Below are 25,278 nucleotides of genomic sequence, written 5' to 3'. Positions count from 1 at the left end.
TCTCTCTATATCTCTCTTCGTGTTTCTCATAGGCTTCCACGCCTCTCTCTCTATATATCTCTCTTTATGTTTCTCATAGACTTCCACGCCTCTCTCTATATATCTCTCTTTATGTTTCTCATAGGCTTCCGCGCCTCTCTCTATATATCTCTCTTCGTGTTTCTCATAGGTTTCAAAGCCTCTCTCTATATATCTCTCTTCGTGTTTCTCATAGGCTTCCACGCCTCTCTCTCTATATCACTCTTCGTGTTTCTCATAGGCTTCCACGCCTCTCTCTATATCTCTCTTTATGTTTCTCATAGGCTTCCACGCCTCTCTCTATATATCTCTCTTCGTGTTTCTCATAGGCTTCCACGCCTCTCTCTATATCTCTCTTCGTGTTTCTAATAGGCTTCCACGCCTCTCTCTATATCTCTCTTTATGTTTCTCATAGGCTTCCACGCCTCTCACTTTATATCTCTCTTTATGTTTCTCATAGACTTCCATGCCTCTCTCTCTATCCCTCTTCGTGTTTCTCATAGGCTTCCACGCCTCTCTCTCTATCCCTCTTCGTGTTTCTCATAGGCTTCCACGCCTCTCTCTCTATCTCCCCCCCCCCCCATGCCTGTCTCCCAATCGTCTTTCTCTACTCCACCCTTCAAACTACCTTCCACTTTCTCCCTTTTCTTCAAACACGGTCTCTTTCCATTTCTTAATATCTCTCTCTTTCCCTCTGGGTACGCCCCTGTTGACATTAAAACACCAAGGCATATAAAGTAGCGCATTAACTGGATAACATTAGCAACTGATCCGACGTGGAAAGGATTAGACAACTCTTGTCTACCTTCTGTTCTTCCGCTCTCTGAGTTAATCCTCCAGTTTTAAGTCAGGGTCTAGAATGTGACCCCTCACCCACTTCACACACACACACACACACACACACACAGTATCCTTTCCACCCCCCAATCTGATGTTCTTTAATTCAGATTCCTGAGAACGAAGCAGACATACTACATATTTTACTTTCTGCCCTCCCCCACAGTTTAAGTCATCAGAGGTTCTCATCATGTCAATGCCCCACCCCCTCTCACCGTTACCCACCTTACTACGCCAAATGTTTTTAGAGTAACACAGACCACGGCTGTTGTAAATATGTAGAATCTAGCAAAAAAAAAAAAAAACCAAGAGTAAAATAAAAACCCAAATAGAATTGGAAATGCAGAGTTGGTGTGTGTGTATATATGGGTTAGGAGAAAAAAAGCAGGACAGGGTTGGGGGGGGGGGGAGTGACATTGTGCACCACACACATACACACACATCTAATGATAAAATGACGTTTCTTTAAAAAAATGCGAATTCCGCACGTCTGTGTGGAATTTAAAAGTGTATGTGTGTGTGTTCGTCTGTGCGTCTAAAAAGATGCAGCGACAAGACGAATGTGCATGGGGGGGGGGGGGGGTTAATGGTTAGGTTACCTTGTAATCATTGCTATAGACAGAGCAGAGGGATGAGGGAGGAAGAGAGAGAGAGAGAGAGAATGTGATGAGCTCTAAGTCCAAACAAGCCTATCAAATATCGTCTTGACTGCAAACCAAGTGCAGAAAGACGAAGCCTCTTACATGTTTCTCTAACCTGGACATCTGCACAAAACTTGACGAATTATTGACACAGATGAAACACACACATTAAACATTTGTTAAACAGGCAGAGGCGTATCCAATTATTTTTGAGCCTAAATAAGCTGCAATTTACTTCTTTTTTTAAAAAATCCTTCCACCCTTCTATTGGTCTCATCATCAAAAAAAAAAGAAAAAAAAATGACCAAAAATTTTTTATTCTCGATGAATACATTTAAAAAGTATTTGTAAGTCCCTGCTTGTACAATCCACTTTGTAGAAAGAAGTAAAAAATGTAGGTTAGTAATGGATCTAAAGGTTTTTGAATTATTAGACATTGTTGGCTTTTACGGTGCCTGGTTCAAATCCCACAGAAGTCTTCACAAAGTTGTTGTTTTTTTTACTTTTTAATTTATTTTCGAATAACTTTTTTTTTCCCAATTAAATAATGAACGTGTAAACTCTACGCCATTTTGTCATCTGCGTATTTTGTTGAAATTTTCAACATTTCTGTCAATCTCTAGATAAAATGTTTAAATATAGTTTATGTATGACATCAAAGAAGAATCTTACATTTGGTTTAAAATAAATATCTAGTAAAGAACTTTTCTAAGTTATTTATTTGAATAGACTTGAATAGATTGCACTTTACATATTCTTTGAGCTTGCAAGACACAAATGTGGACACATTGAGGTCTTACTGGCAACACAAACTCAGTGGGAGCTTATAAACTCATAAATAAATAGGACTGGACACAAAACTGAAGGCTAGGTAAAACAATAATAATCACTGCATAGAACCACAGCCAGGAAAACGGTGAACATATTTTGTTCATAAATATTTTTTTTTGATGTCTTGCAAATTTGCAACTCTTAAAATTTGTTCTCTCAGCCCTGCCTCAGCAGGGGCTTAATCCTAAACGCAAGGGGGGGAGAATCCACTTGTCTGAAAGAGTTATGTCTCGGAGTTATCTATAGTCCTTTCCGGGGTGGGGTGGGGGGGGGGGGGGGCGGCGACGAGCCAACTAACGCAGCGGAGGGATTACGTTGCCATGAATGGGGACACTATTTTGTTTTGAGTTGTCTGAAACTGAAAAGAAGTGAAACAAAAAAAAAAAAAAAAAAAAAATCTTGACGTTTCTCGCTCTGTTTCCCACGTGTCGCTCGGTGCAGTGCTGATCTGGTCATTTGTACAGATTATATCACTTGCCGGTGACTGAAGTTCCAACACGGTTAAGGGTACCACCACTTACGGCTAAGGAACTGATCTCCCCCGCATGCTATTTGTGTAGGCCCTATATATTGGAAGGGATCTACTAAGTAAGGTAGCCAAGAGGTACGTGTGACGTGGATATTTCACCAGGACTTGTGTCGTTTGGTCTAACTCCCCTTTCCTTTGTGATTTTCCAACAATTTTTTAAAAAGTAAATTGAGAGTTTCTTGCAGGTAGCCAGCGGCGTAGCTAGGGTGGTAATATAGTTTGTACTGTTTCACACTGTCTGCTACACTGTATATAAGTATGCACTATGTACACGTCTTACAATATGTATAAAAAGTACATTATATATATACATATATATATAGAGAGAGAGAGAGAGAGAGAGAGTTAATGCACTATAGATTATGTTCATTTTGACCCGGTGATTAAAGCTGATTACCACGCGGTGGCTGAGCGGTAAAACGCTTGGCTTCCGAACCGGGGACCGGGATTCGAATCCTGGTGAAGACTGGGATTTTTAATTTCGGGATCTTCGGGCGCCTCTGAGTCCACCCAGCTCTAATGGGTACCTGACATTAGTTAGGGAAAAGTAAATGCGGTTGGTCGTTGTGCTGGCCACATGACACCCTTGTTAACCGTAGGTCACAGAAACAGATGACCTTTACATCATCTGCCCTATAGACCTCAAGGTCTGAAAGGGGAACCTTTTTTTTTTTAAACCACGCCATCTGGTGTAAAACAAACAAACAAAAAAAAAACAGGAACAAAAAAACAGGAACAAAAAAACATCTGTACACAAATGATATTTAATTTTTACAAATTTTCACATTTGGGAATATCTAAAATTGCGAAACAATGTTAATTAAACAACAGGTGACAACTCTAATCTGAAAGCAGACTTAGTTGTAAGATTCGCCTAAAACAAGCTGCGGTCAATGTGTTCCAACTTCCATTTAGCAATGCCAACTCTCCGACAACAAAATGTTAGACTACAACGTACAAACAATAAAGATAAAAGAAGACATTAGAAAAAATGCCCAAATCTTCTCTAGCTTGTTGATTCAGGTGTTATATAAAATTTATAGCTTAAAACACGAGCCAATCCCGTTGTAATTATTGTGTTCCGGACAAACAAAAGGATCAATGCGTCTATTGTTGTATTTAATGGTGAGTCAACATGGACTAGTTTATGTCTCGGCCAGGATTAAGTGACTCAGGCCTATTTCCCCCGAAAAGAATTCATTTCTCCATGGCTTGGTTGTAAAGCCAGTTAGTGCAGTCATAAATTTTCTTATCGAGACTAAATTCTCTTTTAGGGGAAAACGCGAGGCCGGAGAAACTTGTCAATAAAATAAAACTGTGTTTGCTGACATCATAAATACTTTATAAAATACATCTTTTTTAACAAAGGTGAGAGGTTTAATGGTCAATTTAGAGTTTTCCAGCAAAATGATCAGAGCGCGTACGTACAACGGCAAATCATAATCATATCCCCAGCTGGTTCTAAAATTGTCTGCTAACATACCCTATCGTGCCATTTGGCATATACAAAATTTCTTACAAAATAGCTTGAATGAATTAATTTTCTTTTAGATTTGGTTGAAATAGTATGCCTACGATTCAGCAAAGACTCTCCCACCTCTCCTGCAAGAGGATTCGGTAAAGATTGCCTCCCTTGGCTGACTGATAACAATAATATGAAAATATTGATAGAGTCACAAGGCGTATCTCACATTGCCAGCGAGAGATGATGAAACAGATAATAACCACAGATACAAACACAATTCTTTCATTTCCTCTCGTTTGGCTCTGGATATTTACTGGCGCCATCTTTACGCCGCTGATCAGTCCGTTCTGGCGAGAGAGAAACAGTTACTCCACTACACTACAGAACTTGATGTAAAATATTTCACAGTGTATATGGGACTGTCTAATACGGTGAGACATCGCTTTTATCGAAAAGGCAAAGCATTCTTAATTTAAAAACAAGATTACAAAGACAGTTTGTGCGGAAACACTAACTCAAAATCGGCCCCCGAAGTGGTCCAACCAGGCAGGTAAAAAGGCAGGTATCAATATTTTCAGAAAGAACATCATAATTAAATTCTATCAACGACAAATGACAGAGAAGAATGGAGAAAGAAGGTTGACAGATCTTGTGTGGTGGCCAAGCAGACCAAAGGATAAGTGAAAGTGAATGTGAAGTTACATGTGAACCTGGCCTAACTCAAGTCTTATAATCAATATCTAATTGATCTAATTGTTTTGTAAAGTTGTAAAGGGTCAATCCCTTATCCAAATCCTCAAAAAAACAAAAACAAAAATGTCCGTAAAAATTCCTTTAGTTAAAAGCACTATGGCCTCTTTTAACGCTGCAGTTCACGCGATAATATGAAAAACTACTTATTAATTGTTGTTTTAAATTATGTCCAAACTAAATAGATTTTTTCTCTTTAAAAAAAGTAAACATTATTTTTGGGTAAATGTAGCAGTTAGTATGACAGAACTTACATAACGTAGCAATACAAATGTAAAAAAAAATCTTTTGACAAAAAGCTAAAACCATTTGCATAAATAAGTTGAAAATATGGCTATTCTTCCTCTCCCCTACTAAAGAGCCTCCCGTGTTTGTTACTATTAATAGTGAATAATTGTAAAAGTGGTGTATTTTTATGAAAAAACTGCTTGCATAAGTGATTTAAAAAATTAGATTTTCGCTTTTAGAAAAGAAAAAAGTAGCCGTTGCATCAGAACTTTGAATGGACTAAAATATTATGATGTCGGATTTTAACTATCTTTTCTAGTTTATGAGATCTAAACGGGACGGACGGACGGACGGACAGATGAAACAGACATTTCACACAAAACTAATAGCGTCTTTTCCACTTTCGGGGGCCGCTAAAAATTATAAAATAATAATCTATATATATAATTCTCTTAATAGCTCAAGAGTTTGAACACCAAATAATGGAAAGATCACTCTTTTATTTCTGCAAGTCGGACGGACTAGAGTTACCCCACGTAATTTTAGAGGCGAAAAAAAAGAGGGGGGGGGGGAAACAAGTAGTATTCACCGTCACTAAATAGCAGGGCCGGACTTAACCGTTGAGACCATGAAGTCATGGAAAGAGAACAAGTAATCTACTCTGTATTCACCCGTCACTAAATAGTAGGGCCGGACTTAAACATTATGGGTCCCGATGCGAAACGGATTTCGCGGGCCAAGTTTGGGTAGGAATACGGATAATAAGTGAAAATTAAGAGTTTGTATTAGAAAATATATTCGTCTTTGCATTTTATTCATTCTTTACTACGTACAGAATTACTTTACGAGCCTTGCGCGTAGCGAAGTCATACAGTATACTAACATAAAAATTCTATTTCCTACATAGATCAAACTACCAAATGTTTCAATCTATGTACGAGAATTGTTGACCTCAAGTAATTCTACATTAGTTTGAGGCGCGAGAAGCTTCTTTCACTAGATTCCACAATTACGGGTATTGCATACAGCCGTTTTTTTTTATCGCGCGTTGAATTGGCGTTTGTCATATTGATAGACACACCAAAATGACAAGTTTTGTCTATATATTTCAGGAGATTTGTATGAGTTTTCAAAAGATTTTAATAATTTCCGGATATTTCCAGGACTTTTTCGTATATTTTGCAATTTCAGGAGATTTTCAGGAGCTCCTGGTAAATCGACAGTAGGCCCCGGGAAATCTGTTATAAGTTATAAAATGGTTTAGTTTAAAAATTTATACACCTGGAATTAGCGCGGGTCCTATGAAAGTGCGGGTCCTATAAAAGTGCTGGGCCCACTGCGGTGGCATAGGTAGCATTGGCCTAAGGCCGGCCCTGCAAAATAGCAGCGTATGTTACGCCGCCCGTCGACTATTAATATTAAAATAAATAAATTAAAATTAATTTTTTATTTTTTTTTCTTAAATTCCAACAATTTTTTAAAAGTAAATTGTTTTTATAAAAAAAGTTCTTGGTTAAAAAACCCAGAAAAATTTCGTTGAACACAACGATGTGATAAAATAGAGCTCACGTAATTCGATATTAAAATTATATTAAAATTATTTCGAAGAAAATAAATTTTTATTTGAAGCAATATTATTTTTGAGTTAATAACATTGAATATTAGCACACTTAGGGCGCGGAGGCTGAGTGGTTAAGTGCTCGGCTTCCGAATCTAGGGTCCTGGGTTCGAATCTCTGCGAGGACTGGAATTTTGAAATTCGGGGTTTTTAGGGCACCTCTGAGTCCATCCAATTCTAATGAGTACCTGACTTTAGATGGGGAAAGTAAAGGTGGTTGGTCGTTGTGCTGGCCACATGACACCCTGCTTGTTAACCATTGGCTATAGAAACAGATGCAGATGACCTTAGCATCGTCTCCCTTAGAGACCGAAAGTCTGAAAGGGAAACTTTACTTTTTTTACACTTAGGCTTTATAAGATGCGTCAAGTAGGCTCTGTTCGTGAAATCTACCCCCTTGAAACCAACCAAAAGCATTGTTATGAAAATACACATGTATAGACACAGTAAGCTGAGTCGTACGCTGGTTGGATTGATAATATGCGCATGCTAATGTAATTTGTCAACTAATTTTTTTACTCTTTTCTTTGCTTCTCCAGGCTTGAAAATATCTTTAATTGCATAAAGCGCATACACCATAAGCCCTGACACATACATACAGACATTAAGTTAATTATTCACAAGAATACGTACATTATGTCTTTTAACCTAACAGCTTGGACCAATCATTATGTGCTATTCTCGTATTCTGCTTTGTGTGTAGAAGGAGGGGCCACCTTAACATTGCCATCGAGTCGCCACTGGTCTGGAAGACTAAGAGAGAGCATTTAAACTGACCGAATTCAAAAAGATTAAATCGGCCTTTTATTTTTTAAGTTTCCCAAAGCTTTTTGTGAAAGAAAAGTCAGTCACGCTATTTACAAAGACCTACAAATTGGTCATCATAAACCAAAAACTTTAATATATATATATATCATTTTTAAAAAGTTTCAGTATCAAGGTAGCAAATAAAAATAAAAAGCATCAAACGAAAGAGAAACGAAAATGGCTTCGTTGTCATCAGTGACTTTAGTCTTGGCCTGGTTTAGACTTGCCAATAAAAGAGTACATATTTATTACTATTTATTAGCTTGCAAACTTCAAGTTCAAACGCTAAGAAAGTTGCTCTGTTAGGAGTGGACTTAAAATGTCTGCTCTATTAATATGTCTGCAGACCTTGCTCGTGTCTGTTATCTGCGGTCTAGTTTGATATCTCTTGTCCAGTACCTGATGTATAGGTTAATATCTCCAGACAATTATCGAGAAATGTAAACATTGGCCTCAGGATGAAAAGAAATCCTGGAATGGTTTCGCCCTACTTGCCTCAACAGGCCAGCGTCTTCTTCCCTAGGGGCCATCAGCGACCAGGGCTCATTGATCTCACGCATCCAACATACGCGCTGGTTGGCCTACTCGTGTGCCCTGCGCTCAGGTGCCCCATCACCAGTGCAGGCACAAATTAGCAATAATTAGGCCGAGGGTAATGGATGGTGGGCGTGTCTAGTGTGGGAGTTGGAAAACAAAGAAAGAGGGGAGGATGGGTAAGATTAGATTAATATACCCTCGGACAAGAGTCTCCGATTGTACAGATAGCAATGTCCGTGAGGTGTCTGTAAGGTTTATACACACCGGACAAGGAAATTAAACGACCATGTTAAGATCTAGATCTATATTGAATTATCCCGCTCATTTGACATTCATAGAAAGATAATTGTAGGGTTAGGTCTAGTGGTCATCTGCTTTAGACTGGATTACATCGTGTTACACACACACACACACACAAATGGATACGTCTACTTTCGAAAACTCAAAAAAAAAAAGTCTAGAAATATTCGAGGCATGTTTTTCTTGTTAAACTCTTTTCTTCCTAAGCTGCACCCCCTTACCAGGGGAATTTTCCATCGTTTGGGGGCCGGGGGCCTTAACCTCTTTGGGGGGCCCCTGCATTTTACGTTATATTTTATTTTAAATGTGAAAAACACTCATTTGGCCCCCCCCTTCAAGTGGGGGGGGGGGAGGTGGGGGATTTTCAAATTATCCCCCTCCTCCTCCTCCTAGGTACACCACTGCCCCTTACATTAATTGACTTTCCTAAATCTAGACGCTGACTCCAAAAAAAAAAAAAAAAAAGAAAACATTGAAAAAAAAAAAAAAAACGAGGAGAGAGGGGGAGATAAAGGACTAAAACGATAGCGAGTGTATCTTAGATGAATGATCAGAGCTGGACATTTACCAACCAGCTACAGCATATGGATTGAACAACTTTAATAGAACTCGAAAAGTTTCAGCGGTTCCCTAATTGCTTGTTGTTTTGAGACCAATTGTAACAATTTTAAATTAAATATTATACATTACGATATCGGTGTCTAAAAGTATTTCAGTTCATGAATCAGTCAACACGACAATTACTCTTTGTAATATAATTATGTATCGACTCAAACGTACCACCTGGACCAATTATAAAGATTATTCCCAGTCATTATTCTACTGGCGTTCAATGAATCCATGGATTATACACAACCACGCTAAAGCTTGGCGTGGATCAACTCGAACAATAAAGTGTCTTGTTTAAAGGGAACACGGCAGTCGTGGCACGGTCACGTTTGGTATGAGGGTCAAATGTTAAAATGTATGTTACATCGATGCATTGCCTGAGCACCTCTATCAATAAATCTAGATGACAAAAGGTTCCAGAGGATTCTAGCGTCTGGACCCAATGTAGCGTCAGAATTTTAGGAAAGGGATCCAGGGTCCAGGCCCCATTTTGCATCGTAATTTTTTAATTCAATACGATTTTTTAGGACAGTACTAAACACACAAACAAATTTGAATACTATGGACCTATTTTTTTTTCTTCGTTGAAAAAAAAATGGACCTCTCCTCGTTCACAAACACACACACATCTTCCTCATGTTAAAATGAACTAGGCCATTGCAAATGTTACCCAATACAAGAACAGATATGCCGACTGAGTTGATAGATGTCGTACGTAAAAGGACAATCTCGAAAAGAGCAGTGATGTAATACAAAAATGTTGGGGCGCAATGTTCCAGTCGTAGATTTCGTCCCCCCCCCCCACTCCGCTGGCATGAGGCAGAAACACTGCACACAACTTTCTTTTAAATGCAAGGAGGGAACAGGTCGTCACTAACAGAAGATTTTTTGTTTAGTTCAGACCAAAGTATTGAAGTTTGAACTGAAAATGGGCCGTGGATAGCCTACTCCATTATATTTTGGATGCAGATCTAGAATGTATAAAGATGTATAATGACATCTCTGATATCATGAACAGAAGAGAAACCATTCCCATCCCGGGACAGACCTGAACACTAGAAATGTTTATATAGGACATACCTCAACACTAGAAATGTTTATATAGGACATACCTGAACACTAGACATGCTTATATAGGACATACCTGAACACTAGAAATGTTTATATAGGACATACCTGAACACTAGAAATGTTTATATAGGACATACCTGAACACTAGAAATGTTTATATAGGACATACCTGAACACTATAAATGTTTATATAGGACATACCTGAACACTAGAAATGTTTATATAGGACATACCTGAACACTAGAAATGTTTATATAGGACATACCTGAACACTAGAAATGTTTATATAGGACATACCTGAACACTAGAAATGTTTATATAGGACATACCTGAACACTAGAAATGTTTATATAGGACATACCTAAACACTAGAAATGCTTATATAGGACAGACCTGAACACTAGAAATGTTTATATAGGACATAACAAAGGCACTATTTTGATTATAGATCTAAATCTCTCAAACATTGCCTTATTAGCATATCTTGTTAGATCCTAGTCTAAATTTAGATCTAGGCCTAGATATATATCTAGATCTATATCTTTGTTTAGAATGAAAAACTGTTCCATGAAACGCTTAGACTAATTTTGGTTTTTAACATTTCAATCCTAGAACTAAAAACTGTTCGGGGGGGGGGGGGGCATTATTTATTGTTTAGGAGAGCAACAAAGTTATCTGAAAACAGGCCAACTATCTAGATCTAGAATCTAGTTCCAGTGTTCATTCTTGAGAGCAGAGGATTAATGAACTTACTAGAGTCCAAAGTGTACTTACCGAGTCCACTGAAAACCCAGAACTGAAAACAGATACAACAATGGCGTATGTGTCTGTATGTGTGTCTAATTAGGTGTGTAATCTCCAGTACACTTTGCATAGAAGTTCTAGCGGCAGAGCTAATTAACTTGAGATTGTGCAACACACTTGATGAATTCAACAAATCACTGGGAGAGTGTCAAGAAACTCGAGCTCTGTACTACAAGAGTTCACCTCCCTACACCATTTTTTTACTTGCACCTTATGACTTTTTTTTCTTAAAAAAAAAGAGTTTAAAAAGAATGGTGGAGAAGGGAGGGGGGGGGGGCAGGGTTGGGAAGCGCTCGTATCGAGACGTCTGCTATTTTTCAAGACCGTTTGTGTCTAACAGTCAGACGGCCGAGGTTTCACCACGTGACTGTGTGACACTTGGAAGAGGTCGTCTAGTTATCAGTAATGTTCCAAGAAGTCTTAGAAATAAATCTTTTTTTTAAAACTTTTATTAGTTGTATCGTTTGTATAAACATTGAAACTTTTTTTTTTGCTTGATTTAATGCATGGGTGTGCACAAACTTTGGAACGAGGGTCGCATCAAGCCTTTTGCATATAATTAGGTACATATAATCCGCAGCATCATTCATACTTTTGCATACCACCTAATAGGCCTACCTAGATTATACTTTTTAAATTTATAATACATGCAAAGGAAGTAATTCTCTTCTACTCTAAAGTGGCATCTGTAATCTATAAGATGTAAGATATACCGAGATTGTACTTCTTAAATTCAAAATACCTAGATTATACTTCTTAAATTTATAATACATAGATTTTACTTCTTAAATTTAAAATACCAAGATTATTATACTTTGTTACTGTTTAATTACCTTGCTTAACTTTATTTGAAAACGTGTGTAGATCTATTTACATTGGCAACCTTCTACTAAAATGAACTAGCCAACTCTAAACAAGAAAAATATTTAAAAATCCGTTTTTTATATATAAAAAAAGACTATTTCTCCTTTAAACAACTGATATAGCCTTCATTTTGCTCTCAGTAACTAATAAATGTTAGATTTTAACACAGATTGAAAACATTTCTACCCCGACCGATTCCCCCCTCCTCCAACTGCCGAGAAACAATCCAGGTTCAACGAATGTATGAATCTACAAGACGTTATAATATTGTTCAAGTCACTCTCAATGATGTGGGCAGAAGTACACATTTCTGTCAAGTTCAGATATTGTAGCTGGGTTTCTTGGCATGGGCACTGTCCCCGCAGGACGCCGCATATACAGTTCATGTCAATCGTCTGGTTGCAGTTGCCAAGCATCAAGTTCTCTTTGCCGCTGGCAAAGTCAAATTCGTTGTTTCTGTCTCGGCCATTGTTGGGGCCCGTATTCACAATTTCACCCGACGACATCCAAGGCAAGGAATCAGAAACGGTCTTGGGGCTTTCATGGTTTGAGTTCTCATCAAAGGTACTGACAGATAAACAGATGTCTTTAAGGTCCACAGCAGAAAGCTTGGATGCAGACCCAACGTTGTTTTGATCTGTTCGGCTCATTGAGGCACTTGTTGCAGATACATTAGGAACAAAATCTTCAGGCACATTGCAGACTTCCCTAGTTTCTTCATTTGTTTCTTTCGTTTTGATTCGAAACATCCAGTTGAGATCGTCGCAGCAATCGTCGTCAAGTTTCTCGTCTTGAAAGTTACCCCCGCAAGACTTGCCCACAACACAGTCACAGACGGCACTACAATCCTCAGCGCCTCCATCACCACTGTTCGTGCAGCCACAGTCCTGACCAGGTAACTGCTCCTTCATTAACGAGTCTATTCCTTCTTTCGATTGCGACACCATTTGATTACTTTGTTCTCTTTGGCCTTCTTTTTTCAATATAATCTCATCCACCTTGTTCCCGATCATGTGCACCATTATTTACATTTCTTCACGCATCATGTCGTAAATATCTTGTAGCGATTTAATAGTTTTCAGAAACTCACCGATATCTGGATAGACTGGATCCACCTCAAACAAATATGTTTCTTGCTCCTCCCCTTCATCAGCCAGAGCCTGCCGAAGACGTGCTCTAAGAATGTCTTTATTCTTTTCAAAGCGTTTCAGACGCCTCCACTCGAGCTCTACTTTCAGTTCCTTCAATTCCAGCTCATCTAGCCGTTTCATAGATGTCATTTTAAATAAGCTCCTATCTGAGCCCTCCGTTGAGTCGCCCAATCCCACTTCTGACACCAATGTAATAACTTAAGCGAGGCAACTCAAGGAGGCAAATATGTTTATTGACAGGACACCACAAATACATTATAACAACATCTATCTCTAGCACAATCTTTTCACTTCGGCTCTAGACTTGGGCGGAAATCGTTCTCTTCTTCTAATGTTGACATCTATAAGTGCGTACCTTCTGCACTAGCCTGAATGGCGATGCGTATAACTATATTCTAATGATAGGCCTTTAGATCTTGACTTAGAAAACGGTGCGCAAAATGTTTCTGAACATTAATTTATTTAACTCTTTAATGAATAATCAGTACATGCGGACATACCCGAAGACGTAATCTGTTCAAGATAGAGTTATCTACTCTTCTAACCAAATTTAAATTATTTTCTTATTACTTTAAAACAAATTATAAAGGTCAAACTAGTTTTCCCAATGTGGCCAACGAGTTAGTAATTCTTGTCCCAACAATATGCATCAACTGTCAAATTTCTAGGAAAATCGTTAGAGACGTTTTCGAGAACCGTGACTAACCATAGAGGTTCCATCTGTTTGTTTGTTTGTTTGTTTGCCGATGAATGTGCGACCTGAATAGAGGAATGGTAAATAAATGCTAGAATTTAGGATTATTAGTTTACAATATTATTTGTTATTTCTTAACATCTTAACAGCTTTTTATTTTACCCTCCCCCCCCCCCAAAACCAAGTCTTTATGTAACAAAGTGCACATAGAAGAAAACGGTGCTATGTGTGTAATATGTATAGATTCTATTTGTATTGAGTTCAACAAGAAAAACATTTGTTTAAAGACAATAACTCCATTGTACAACTTTTAAAAACAATATTTTAAAACAATTAATACAAAACAAAATTAGCACAACATCTTGTTCGAATGATTCTAGCTATTATAAGATAAGAAACCGATTATTTATTAATACCTTTATTACAAGTAGAACTCTTAAGGTCTAGACCTAGAATCTAAAAGTAGCCTATATTGGACTTAGGTAAAAATATAAGCGAAACTTTGATAATCTATAAATAAAGTTAAAGCGACTTTAACGAAACGTGTTTAAAAATAAGAATAAAAATCAATCTCGGTGTGATTTTCCTTTTCAAGAATCACGTGACTTTGATTTCTGCTTCGACGCTCGAGGTAATTTTAACAGTAATTGTTTGCACATGGCGGCACATGCTTATCCAGCACATTATCATTTACCCGATACGTATTAATGTCTTAAGATATATTGGTGGCTATTCGACCTGGTTGAGGTAGTCTGTTTTCAAATGTATCAAGAAAATTTTAGATCAAATTCCTGTACCGTCTAATTTTTAAACATTTTGTAATGCGTTTTTTTCCCCCAGCAAAAGTTTTTTGGTCTTAAACATGGAGATCAAGTATTGAGAGTATCAATGACAAGTTTGATACGTAAATTAATCTCTCTCTCTCTCTCTCTTCCTCTCTGTCTGTCTGTCTCTCTCTCTGTCACTCTTTCTCTCTGTCTGTCTGTCTGTCTCTGTCTCTCTTCTCTCTCAGCACAATTGACCTGAGAGATGCGTGGAACCCTTACCAAAGGCCATAGTACTATCCTCTTTAATGTAGACTGGACAGAAGGCCATAGTACTATCCTCTGTAATGTAGACTGGACAGAAGGCCATAGTACTATCCTCTGTAATGTAGACTGGACAGGAACTCTCCTTTTTACAGACATTTCTCTTCACTTCATACATCACGCTGATGACCAAATACAATTTCATGAGAATATAAAATAAGAACACGAATTCTTGACAGTCCAGGAGTTCTTGGCTTATATATTGTTTTCAAAAGGTAAAGGAAATTAGAAGTCTAAGCATGAGTCTGTACATTTGGGTCTTATCTTCTTGTCTAGTACCTTAGAACACTTTAATTTTCTCACCTCCTGACTGGAGTCTTCTAGTGTTTCTATCTTGTCATAACTTTCATTTCAACAAGAACACGAGAAACTACTAGACGGCCAAAGGGAGGGCTAAGACAGACAGCGGGAAGTATAAACAGGTTATTAACAAGGTCTTGAAGCAGACGAGCTCAGATTTCCACCTCGTCCCAAGTTTGGCATTGATTTGGGCGCGCACTGATGTCGTCGTCTGGTGTCTAAACAGTTTGACCCAGTGTGTCTTTCAATCAAAAGTTAATTTCTTAAATACGTTTGAGTGTTTGTGATTGTTTGTCTGTTTGTTTGTTGGTCTAATGTGAAATGGAAAAAAATAGATAATGGTGAACATGCCTATATAGGTCAAAGCTGAATCTTCGCCACCTAGATCTGGAATCCTGTGCGAGTTTTCAAAGTTTTTCTATATTATCTGAACTGATTAGAAGCCTAGGACTAAACAATTTGAGTATCTAGTTTTGAAGTATCTACATAAAAACAGAACTAGAGGGTCACAGATCGCTAGCTATCACTTGTGCAAGTGCGTGGTTTGAAATGTATGGGAGAAGGGTGGCTGGTTAAATGTGGTTGGATAGGGCGCATGTTTTGGGTTGCTGGTTAGAAATGGTTTGATGGGGCGCATGTTTAGGGTTGCTGGTTAAATGTGGTTTGATGGGGCGCATGTTTTGGGTTGCTGGTTAAAATGGTTTGATGGGGCGCATGTTTTTGGTTGCTGGTTAGAAATGGTTTGATAGGGCGCATGTTTTGGGTTGCTGGTTAGAAATGGTTTGATGGGGCGCATGTTTTGGGTTGCTGGTTAAATGTGGTTTGATGGGGCGCATGTTTTGGGTTGCTGGTTAAAAATGGTTTGATGGGGCGCATGTTTTGGGTTGCTGGTTAGAAATGGTTGGATGGGGCGCATGTTTTAGTATGTTAGGGAAGTATTAAGTTTCATATCGATGACACCAAATTTTGACAACACCACTGACACATTGTTTTGTCACATCTGTTTTGTCACATCTGTCTTAACACGTCATCGAATCAGGTCTTAACGGGAAGAATCTAAAGCCTCGGCAAAACGTTTGTGTAGTCTGTACTTCATTCGTATGTAAATATCTTTCAATGTCTTATCTATTTGTGTGACTAACGGGTGGCCTGTAGGTTTATCCCAGACTGCATCGGATGAAACACTAGCCTTAATGAAAGTACAGTCGAACTTCCGCTAGCGAACTCCTTCAAAAACAAAACATTTCGGATAAAAGAAAACAACAACATTTCGTAAAAAATTTGAACCGGTTACCGAAAAAATTTCGAATACTGAACATCCACAAGCCCCGAATTTATAATGCCACATGTTCTCATGGAGTGGGATTCTCTCAAGCCCCCAGCCCCAAGTCCTCTTCTTCCCCACACCTCCAGCCACCCACGGCATCACCTTGCAGTCAAAACGTTAAATTTTCTAAATGTATTCTATGTTTAAATGCGTTCTTCAATGTTTTAATCTTTATTGAACTCTATAAGACTCCATTTATATTGTAGTATTAATGTTCTCATAAAAAAAAAATACCCATATACAGGGTCGGATTTAAGTAAGTGGTGGCACCTACTTTTTTTTCGAAAGCTTTAATGAAAATCCACTTTTTAATAATAACACTCTTAACCACGACAGTGTGGTAGATTGTTGTGTATCTAAAATTGCGAGGGGAAAAAAATCTATTTTTAATAATAAACATAAAAGTGGCTGTCCAGTTAAAATTTGGATATTTTAAAAAATCTCTTTTGTGGGGGCCCCTATCCTGTGGATTCCCCTGGGCAGTAGCTCCACCTGCCCTTCCTTGTGTGACAATAGTGCAGTGTTTTTGATCAACTCGATACGCAATTATTATTGTTATTATTTTGGTTTCAATCTTTTCCATTTTTTATTCTAACAAGGGACACAACTATTTTTGCAATCTGAGTTACGCGCATTTTGTGTAAGTTTTATTATTTTCTTCACTTCTGCTGTTGCATGTGTCTGTATGTGAGTCTGATCATTAAATTCAATATTTTATTTTTTTTTCTTCTAAAATTGTCTTTTTAAAGTATTTCTTTTCATCGAACGATTGGAAACAAAAAAAAATTATAATTCAGTCTCAAGTGTTTTCAAGATTCTGTATTTTTAAATTTTTTTTTTGTACATTCTGAAATGAAAATGACATTTTATAGTGCACAATATCCAGTGTCTTCCTCGTAAGCAAAGATATAAGTCCGTAAGACATCAAATATGAGGCTCGCCGCCATCTGGGGTTCCTTTTGTGCAACAGTACTACCCGCTGAGTGAACACTGTAATTTGCTCAATAAACAACACAAGTTACAATCTTGAGATTTTAAAATGGCTAATTAAAATGTTTTGTCTTTCGAAACGTTATGGTGCTTCATTTTGATCTCTTGTCAGCATGAAGGAAGAAATGAAAACTTGAACAAAGAACAGCAAGCACATAATAAAGCTGCTCATTGTGGCGTTTTTGTTTGTTTGTTGTTGCTTTTCATCAGATCTCAATGAAAATGCAACCGTACATACACTTGTTTATTTCCCATCTAGAAGTTCGAATGCCAAGAATTTGTTTAAACTACAAAACATAGTACTTACTTTAAAAGCGATCTTGTATATGTGATTTTTTAAAATTCTAGATCATAAGTCTTCCTTTGAATTAATGTGAATAAAATCCTAGCTAAATAATAACAAATACTACTGTCAAGACCGCCAAAAAATAATATAAATTTTTATTGTTAGAATTTATTTTCGAGATTAAGCAGAAACTGCGAAAAAGAACTAAAAATAACTTTTTCAAGCCCAGGGGAGCTTAACATAAAACAAGAACTTTCAAAAACAACGATATTTCTGACTATTCTAATAGAATTCCTAGGTCGCTGAGTTTATAAAGGGATTACAGGTCATTTATGTATTGTGGCTCATTTCAACACAATCTCTTTATTGTTTAAACGGATTTTGATAGCAGTATTAACTGTGCTAATGTTTTGTTATGTTCAAGTTTTTGAATTAAAATTCTAAATTTTCAAAAGTGGACACTCTGTATTGCACAAATCTTCCTCATTTCCCTTGGTGAATGTGTCATTAAATGTTGGTATAGAATCATATACACACATAGGATAATATTGACGGCAGGAATAAAAAAAAATATGTTAAATTTAAAAGTACACAATGTAGAGAAAAAAAATATTTTTCATAAAGTCTAAAATACCCCTCTACCCCCCTCTCTAGACCGGTTGATATTAACGAAACAACACTACTAGAAAACTCAATTTATAAAGCCATTATTATGTGGAGTGTATGTAGGCCTGTGTAATAATGTAGTCACTCAAGTGAATGCCTTTCAATGTTTCACTTGGACCTGTTACCCGATCTTGTGTGTTACTACTAACTACTTGAGACGTAAAGCTCGTTGAGGCGTTGTGTAGGGCAATCAAAGGCCCCCATGTGGATCCAGGCATCTAACAGGTGAGAACAATCTAAGAGGCACAATAGCATTGACCAAATTGACCCAGAACCCACTCACGATCAATGGAATGTAGACCACTCCCCACCCACTCCTTTTGGATGGCGGTCCTGAAGGCTTTAGACCGCTACCCCTCCTTTTTGTTTTGGTGACGTTAAGACCACTCTTGAGATTAATCATAATCCGTCGTGTTTGTTTTGTTCTTTAGGCGAATAAAGATCTCTAGACGTCATCCCACTAATAGTTTTATTTGATTGAACCGATTTGAAGATCATTAATTCAGCAATGACTCTGAATGAGATACTGATTACATCTAACTGAATATTGAATATGGTTGTGCAATGTACTTATATCTAGCTGAATACTGAATGTGGTTGTTTGATGTACTGATTAGTACTAGCTGAATACTGAATGTGGTTGTTTGATGTACTGATTAGTACTAGCTGAATACTGAATCTGGTTGTTTGATGTACTAATTAGTACTAACTCAATACTGAATGTGGTTGTTTGATGTACTGATTAGTACTAACTAAATACTGAATGTGGTTCTACTGATTAGATGTAATAGTTTATTAATGATGATAAAAATATTTTAAATTCATTCTCAAATTTCTGTTCTTTTGTCTTTATTTCTAACGGTCTTTGTTTCTGCTGGATATTTTGTGAATTGACCACATGGCTTCTTGTTATAAAGCCAAGCTCGGACACTTCATCCTTAACCACGTAGGAGGAGCTTATGTCCAATCTCCTGCATCAGTTTGTAGGTTGGACATAATACACATTCTTTCTTTCTGTCTCCCTCATTAGTTTTTGCTTATCTTAAAAGAGTTTACCATTTAGACCAATTTGACCAACATATATACGTGTATCTTCATGAACACATTTATAGACTTATATCACAAAACTATATTTACAGACTTATATTACAGAACTACAGCACTGGATTATATAATACAATATAAAATTTCACCCTTGATATCATGTATCCGACACTTAAAGTACTAGCCACCATATTTTTTTTTAAAACTCCTAGTGGATATCCCTTCAAAAAAAAAAAAAACAACAACCAATAACAGCATAGTATTCCAGTTATTGGCCAGATTTCCTTTGAAATTCATGTCAAATTTTTATCCTTATTGTGCAGGATAGAAACTAAATGGTTCTATTGTAGTCACTCTCCGACAAGAAACAATCTTGGAGACTTTCCCGCTAAAATATTATCACAGTGATTCGCTCGTCGTATACACTTTGATCTTTATGATCCCGCTTCAGTAAATAAAATTCCGTAAGCGAAAAGAAGAAGAGAAAGGGATGTGAGGAAATGTGATGGTGATATAATGGAAGCGAAAGAAAAACATATAAGTCAACAAAAAGACGAAGCTAGGGAGAGATTTAGAAAGACACTAAACGGGTGCCATATTGACAGATGCCTGGTGTCAACGTAGTAATACACATTACTTGGTGCTGACTGTGAACGAGCGTAGGAAGTGCAGTCAACAAAGCTGAAACAAAGCTTAAACAAAGGGATTTCCATAGACTTATATATATATATTATATCTAGACTGGACATGGAGACTTTTTAACACTACAAAAAATGTCGTGAACATTTTTTAGAAAGTTGGATCAAGGCGTTGTTTTGTAAAGTAGTTAAAAGAAGTAATGTAGTTGTTTTTTCAACCCTAGCCTATGTAACATATAATTTAATTTTTAGATCTAGATCTAGTTATTGAACATCAAAAATAAGAGTACCCTCGTCTCATAATAATTATTTTGAAATTTTTAGATACATAATCTAGAAAGATCTAGGTAATCAATCTATTTAAATGTACATAAGATGATTTAAATCAACATGAATTATTTTCATCTAGGATTTTTGAAACATTATCTCAATGGAAACAAACAGGAAATGTCTTTGTTTCATATATTTGCCTGAATATCCGAGAAAAGATTTTGCATTATTTCTAAACTTTGAAAACTAAAGATCATTACTTTTCTAAGACAGACTAGATTGATTGGGGCGACTCCCCTTAGAGCCTGAAAAAAGAGTTTACGTACATAAAAATCTTTATATATAGATTGATCTGTGAATCGATCAGTCGAGGATAAGAATTTATTTCCGGTTTCCAGTCTAGATATAATATACAAGTCTATGGGTATACCTTATATGTTTTTCTTACAATACTTCACTGATCTATACTTCACTGATCTATACTTCACTGATCTATACTTCACTGATCTATACTTCACTGATCTATACTTCACTGATCTATACTTCCGTATTTTTCTAAGGCTTTTGACAAAGTTCACCACCATAGTTTGCTTAAAAAATTAAAATATTTCGGCATTAATGGTCCACTGCATCAGTGGATTAAAGATATTCTGATAGGGAGAGAACAAACTGTAATAATAAATGGCTCTAAATCAACACCGATAACAGTAAACTCAGGTGTACCTCAAGGAACAGTCTTGGGTCCACTACTATTTTTAATTTACATAAATGATTTACCAAATTGCATTAGTTCAGGAACAAAAGTCAGATTATTTGCAGACGATTGCATAATATATAGAACAATAAAAACAACACAAGACACAGATATTTTACAAAGAGAATTAGATGAATTACAGAAATGGGAATCAAATTGGAGCATGTCTTTCCACCCAGAAAAATGTCAGTTGTTAAGAGTAACAAAAAAACTAAAACAAATTAATTCCACTTATCTTATTCATGGCAAACCAGTAACACAGACTAAAAACGCAAAATACCTAGGTGTTATAATAAATGAAAAACTATCATGGAATCCACAGATTGATGAAACTACAAAAAAATCAAACAAAGCATTAGGATTTATTAAAAGAAATTTCTATAAATCAAATAAGAACATAAAACTAAAATGTTATTTAACCTTGGTTAGGCCAATAATAGAATATGCATCCTCCGTTTGGGACCCATCAACTCAAGAAAACATTAAGAAACTGGAACAGACACAAAATAGAGCAGTGAGATTCATAACAAACGAATATTCACATTTGATTAGAGTAACACCTTTAGTAAAATCACTAAACTTAGAAAGCCTTCAGGACAGAAGGCTCAAAAGTAAAGTAGCAATCATACATAAAACACTGAACCATAATCTTCAAATACAAAAACAAAATTTAATAAAATACCTCTGAAAGACACAAAGATAAAGGCACATTCCTCGTCCCATATGCTAGGACAAATTTGTACAAATACTCCTTCTTCCCTAGTGCTATTAGAGCATGGAATGGGTTGCCTGAGCTAGCCAGGAAAACCAGTGACTTGGCAGAATTTAAGTCATTGTTTAATATGCATGACTAAATACATGACGCGTAGGACGTAATCATCTTCTTTTTTGAAGTAATGTCTGTATTATATAAGATAAGATAAGATATTCTAAGCACCGGATACAACAAAAAGCTATTTATTGATTTGCACCCATGTGGGAAATTCTCCAGTAAATCTCTATAAGTAAAAGTCTATTAATCTTTTCATTTGGAAAGACGAAAAAGAAACACTCTCTCTCTCTCTCTCTCTCTCGTCCACTTTCGCCTCTTCTTTCTCTCTCATAGTCTCCGAGACTATAATTTCTATTTCCGATCGACTTTATTTGAATAAGTGAAATCAGAATTATTTTTTTTTTGTTTTAATTTCCTCATATCAAAGTCTGTACAGACTAAAAAAAAAAACAAACAACTTTGTACATTTCTGTTCAGTCCCCAACTGACATTTCAGCCAAGTGTTCAGGACATAAACGTGTCTTTTGGGCCATCAATACATGAGTACAGACGCCAGGATAGAGCCAAGTACACCTGAGCCAGGTAAGTGGTGACACAAGATTCCCACGATGATTGTTTTAGCCCTGCCACCGGTCACAAGGGCTCTTCAGCGCCCTCTATTCAGTACCAGGGAGCCACTGTTACATTTTGTCGCGGCTGTTTTCATAGTGACTTCCTCATAATATTGACTTCGCGGAGGGGAAGACATTTTGAAAGCAAAACTGAAACTACTGTTTGAACAACGGTTCTCAATCTGTTACAGTTCATCGGACCACCAGAATGAATATTAAGATAGATGAGAATAATAAAATGTACATTAAGTGAAGTACAATGTCTTTAAGTGATAGGACTTATAGATCTCTCTCTTCTGTCTGTCTGTCTGTGTCTGTCTGTCCCCCCCCCCTCTCTCTCTCTCTCTCTCTCTCTCTCTCTCTCTCTCTATATATATATATATATATATATATATATATATATATATACATATATATATATATAGAGAGAGAGATAGATAGATAGATAGATAGATAGATATAGATACACATATAGATATATAGATATATATTTCTACTTTCCAATTAAAGCAAAATTTTTAATTCCAGGAAAGGTCAGAAACATAGAAATGATAAGATTTTAAATCTTTAAAATTTTGATTTGAGGGGGGGAGGATAGTCTTAAGTGAAGAGCTAATGCAATGACCCTAGTGAAATTGAGGCCCAAAAATGGGAAAGTTTGTTCTCTAGTCTGTTTGTCCGTCTGTCTGGCAATTCGTGTTTATTCTTAAACACTAAAAGGCTATTGAAAATCTGATTTCGCCATAGTATGGTGAAACAGGTGCAAAGACTGCTTTAGGGCTTCTGAACAGTTTTTTCATTGTATATTTTTTAATACAATACTTCAATGACTTTTGTAGTATGTATGTATAAATGTAATGAACGGTCCCCGTAATAAACAGAAGGGAAGAGTCGTTGTTTTAGAAACTTTTTAAAAAGTAAATTTTTTAGCGTTAGTGAAAGTTGTATTGATATATATTTATGTTTTTCGTTGTACAGTATACTATTGTTAACCGAAATAGTTTATATATATATATTAAATGTACATAAGATGATTTAAATCAACATGAATTAGTACTAGCTCAATACTGAATGTGGTTGTTTGATGGCCACATGACACCCTGGTTAACCGCAGGCCACAGAAACACATGACCTTTACATCATCTGCCCTATAGATCCCAAGGTCTGAAAGGGGAACTTTACTTTTTACTTTACTCAATCAGAAGGCGGTAACAGGACCTCGAAACTTGCCCCATTACTTCTAATGAGACATGTTCGATCTCACTTTAATATACAAACTGAATGCACGTGTTGGATCAAGGTTGTAAGGGAAAGCTTCCATTCAGTTTCACTGGCTTGTAGTTGTGTCCCACCTAACGTAGTACAAAGCCAGGTTCAAGTTCCCTCTTATTTTTCTATACCCCCCCCCCCCCCGTCCTTTCAGCCTGGCCTAAGAAATGTTTTGCTCGACAAGAAAAAGTAAATCTAGACACCTGTCAATACATTGGTAACAAGCAAGGGCGTTGATGCCACCCCCCTTCCATTTAAATGACACTAAAAATGACCTACTCTTATGACTTTCTAATGGGACAGCAACGTAGAACTAGAAAGGTTAGGGATTGGGGTCTCTTTGATTTTATTGGGCACCTTACTACCCCCTAGTTTTAAGGTAAAGACACTTCATTTACTTACTGGGAAAACAAAATGGTTGTTGAGTAAACTGAAAATATTTATAAAATCCTTTAAAAAAACAACTTATATAAGCAGATTAACTCCGCATTTACAACTATATATCTCACTAATATAGAAGCTATTTCCTTTATTATTTCAAACAAAATATTAAATTACCTATAATTAATTGACTATTTTGTAAATTTTTAAATTTATTCGTGTTTTAATAGGTACACAAAGTAATTGTTTAAAATGTCAACTTGATCCCAGAATGGGCGTGGGAGAAACAATGTGAACAATTATATAAGGGCACCAAGCCCTACATATTTAACAATATATTTGAATACTGAAGGATTTATTTCCCTTGTCGGCAACAAACAAAATATTTAATTAACAGTAGTTAATAGACTAATTGTTGTTTTTTTTATTGATATATGTTTAGTCTATGACAATGAATATTTGTGCAAGCTTTTAATTGATCCGAGTATGGATGTGGGAGAAATAACGTTCAAACTTTTTACCAGACAGACAGATAGACAGACAGAATGAGTTGATAAAAGCTTTGTAAAAAGGAGTATAATTGTATTTGTAATGATAAAAATGTGTTTTTTTTCACAATTGTACAAAAACTTTCTGAAAGATTCATGTTTTGTAGGCATCGAGATTGTTGTCTTTAAGGATCGTCCGTGTTCTGGTAAGAGATCGTCATGCACAAGTTTTTCAACAGATGTAATGTAAGCATTTCTAGGTGGTGGTGGGAATGTCTCTGAAGGAAATATTACAAATAGAGTACAAGACTTCTTATTTAACAAAACTCAGTATATCTCTATAGTATGTGAGATACTTTGATCAATTAGTATATCTCTATATAAAGTGAAATACCTTGATCCATCAGTTTTCGTGATATGTTGCTTTTCCCTAGTCTACTTAAACTCTTTGTGATACTGTATCATTTGAATGAATCATTTGTGTTCAAGTGTTCACAACTCACCTATTAACAGAATGTTTAATTCCAATTAACTCTTTCTCCCTAAACAGAAAATTATGTATGCAGTCAAACATAAAATAGACAGCTGGGTAGAAATTAGTCTTGCTATTAGTATTGTAGCCTAATGCTATGAAAGGGTT

At 36.5% G+C, this 25,278-nt stretch overlaps 1 protein-coding gene across 2 annotated transcripts in view; it reads right to left on the bottom strand.

Moving 5' to 3' along the window:
- LOC106079916 (semaphorin-2A-like) overlaps nt 1–11,243 on the bottom strand; it is a 208,422-nt gene extending 197,179 nt beyond the window's left edge. For both annotated transcript variants that reach the window (XM_056011713.1, XM_056011729.1), the window contains exon 1: nt 11,016–11,243. The gene's annotated coding sequence lies outside the window, so the exon portion shown is untranslated. The remainder of the gene's footprint in view (nt 1–11,015) is intronic.
- Nucleotides 11,244–25,278: the final 14,035 nt, after the last annotated feature.

The sequence above is a fragment of the Biomphalaria glabrata genome, chromosome 1, assembly GCF_947242115.1.
Source record: "Biomphalaria glabrata chromosome 1, xgBioGlab47.1, whole genome shotgun sequence".
In the NCBI taxonomy this organism is placed as follows: Eukaryota; Metazoa; Mollusca; class Gastropoda; family Planorbidae; genus Biomphalaria; species Biomphalaria glabrata.
The sequence above is the reverse complement of the archived record's forward strand: the minus strand, read 5'-3'. Positions and strand labels throughout refer to the sequence as shown.